This window comes from Phoxinus phoxinus (assembly GCF_949152265.1).
Source record: "Phoxinus phoxinus genome assembly, chromosome: 16".
Taxonomy (NCBI): Eukaryota; Metazoa; Chordata; class Actinopteri; order Cypriniformes; family Leuciscidae; genus Phoxinus; species Phoxinus phoxinus.
The window spans coordinates 487,805-490,304 of NC_136891.1; the positions used below are offsets into that span (position 1 = coordinate 487,805).

Here is a 2,500-nt window from a genome sequence, read left to right on the forward strand (position 1 = left end):
ATAATCTCCTTTCAACTTTGTTTATATTCTGGACACCATTACAACCATTTCAAGATTTGCAATTTTGTTTTACCACCTCTGAGGCATTATGACATGATACACAATCTCACCTTTGGCTTTCACATTGGCCATGGAGGTCATCATTCGAGCCTCAAGGTGGCTCAAGCGGCTTAATTAAGACTTGCGCCTGCCTCCCCTCAGAGTCTATATGGATGACATTACTACTCTGACCACCACGGTGCCATGTACTAGAAGACTATTCAGAAAACTCGAGGAGAATATCAGGCCTGAATGAAGACAAAACCTTCCAAATCTTCGTGACATCAAGTTCTTCATCGGAAATGACCCTATCCCAACAGTATCTGAGCGGCCTGTGAAAAGCTTTGACAGGTGGTATGATGCAAGCCTGAAAGACATAGAACAGGCACAACAACTGCGGAAAGAGATCAGTAGTGGACTACGGGCCATTGACAACACTCAACTGCCTGGAAGATTGAAGGCCAGGTGTTTGCAATTTGGCCTTTTACCACGGGTTCTGACTGTGCCTTATAGTTTATGAAGTTTCAATCCTCACAGCGGAGAAACTGGACAGAGAAATGATGGGTTACATCAAGACATGGCTCTGGGTTCCACGGTGTCCTACCAACTCAGACCTCTACAGAAGTTCTGTCCTCAAACTGCCCTTCACAAGTCTCACAGGAGAGTTTAAGTGTGCTAAAGTGAGACTTCAGGTGACTCTGTTACTCAGCACTATGTCTCGTGATTCACTCAATGCACCAGTCTTGGCAGCAGGCCGTAAAGGGAGGCCAGCCAGTGCAGTGGAGCAATCAAACATGCAGATGTTGTGAGGCATGTTCAGCAAGGGACAGACGGCCTTGCATTAACAGCGAGATGTCAAGAGTGGAACAAAGCCATAGCAGCGGAGCGAAGGAAGACGGTGGTAGAGGAAACACGCGGACAGGAGGAAGCAGAAGCTGGGCTAGGGAGTCTCCCTTTGGTAATCAGGGACAGTGGACACGGTGGGATAGGCTGGAGAAGAGGAGCATCAGCTGGAACCCACTGTGGAGCATGGAAGCCAAACAGCTTAGCTTTATCATCAGAGATACTTATGACATCCTTCCAACACCAACTAATCTCCATCAGTGGTGTGGTGAAGATCCTGGGTGTGCTTTCTGCTCCAGCCCAGCTTCCCTCAAGCACATACTGACAGGGTGTAAAGTCAGTCCGCCTCACCCAGGGTCGTTACACATGACAGCGCAACCAAGTCCTTAAGAGCCTTGCCTCCACCCTTGAGGAAATATGTATCAGCACCAGTGAGTGATTCCCCGCAAGTCATCTTGGTCCATGAAGGGGCGAAGGTAAGCAGGAACAGGCCAACATCACTGGAGCATGACCAGTTTAGGATAGCCTGCGACTGGAAGATGCTGGTGGATATTGGTCGGCAGCTCGTTTCCCCCCAGAGATTACAACCACTACCCTCAGGCCTGATATAGTTCTCTGCTCCCCTCTGTGAAGAAGGTCTTCATCATTGAACGCACCGTACCCTGGGAAGATTCATTGGAAGAGGCTTATGAGTGTAAATACCTAAGATATGCTGAGCTGGCTCAAGATATACAACTTTGCGGCCGGAACTCTGAAATCCGCCCAGGGGAAGTAGGAGGCAGAGGATTCCTGGCATCATGTAGTACTAACTTGCTAAGAGACCTTGCAGTCAGAAGCCAGAGCTTGCGCCATTAAAACGGCATGGGAGGCCGCTGAGAGAAGCAGAAGAGAGAAGAGCAGGGGCTCTGGATAAAGAGGCAAGAGTCTGACTGGGTCCAAAATAGCAAGGGGGGGGGAATGTAGCTGAGGGGGTGTTCCTGGGACACCGGCATCGCCGTTGAGCCCTCTGGAGACGTGTGGGCTCATCAACGAAACACCAGTGGAAGAGGGTGCCCACCTTCCCTCCCATATTGATGACAAACTGTCTCCCATAATTCCTATTCTGCAGCATCAAAGTACCTGCAGATGTCAAGATCGAATATTTGATTGGTAAGTCCTCGCACATAAAGGATGTTTACATCTCGTACTGTGTTTAAAAAACTTTGGTTGTAAAATATATTACCTGTATGAAATGAAATTGACCTGTGGAACATTAACGATGGAGTGGGTTTTACCTAATGCTATTAAAGTCTCCTACAGTTGCAGCTCGTACAGAACGCTGAGCAGAACCAGAACACATGACCACATCACACCAGTCCTCAGGTCTTTACACTGGCTCCCAGTCACATTGAGGATTGATTTTAAAGTATTATTACTGGTATATAAATAATTTAATGGCCTAGGTCCTCAATACATTGCAGATATGCTCACTGAATATAAACCCAACAGATCACTCAGATCATTAGGATCACATCAACTAGAAATACCAAGAGTTCACTCAAAGCACGGCGAGTCTGCTTTTAGCTATTATGCTGGAACCAGAACCAGAACCAGAACCAGAAGAGATCAGGTGCGCTCC

At 47.6% G+C, this 2,500-nt stretch overlaps 1 protein-coding gene across 5 annotated transcripts in view; it reads right to left on the reverse strand.

Annotated features, from left to right (window-relative positions):
* Positions 1-2,500, reverse strand: part of LOC307012494 (mitogen-activated protein kinase-binding protein 1-like) — a 39,660-nt gene that overhangs the window by 16,823 nt on the left and 20,337 nt on the right. The gene's annotated exons all lie outside the window — the stretch shown is intronic.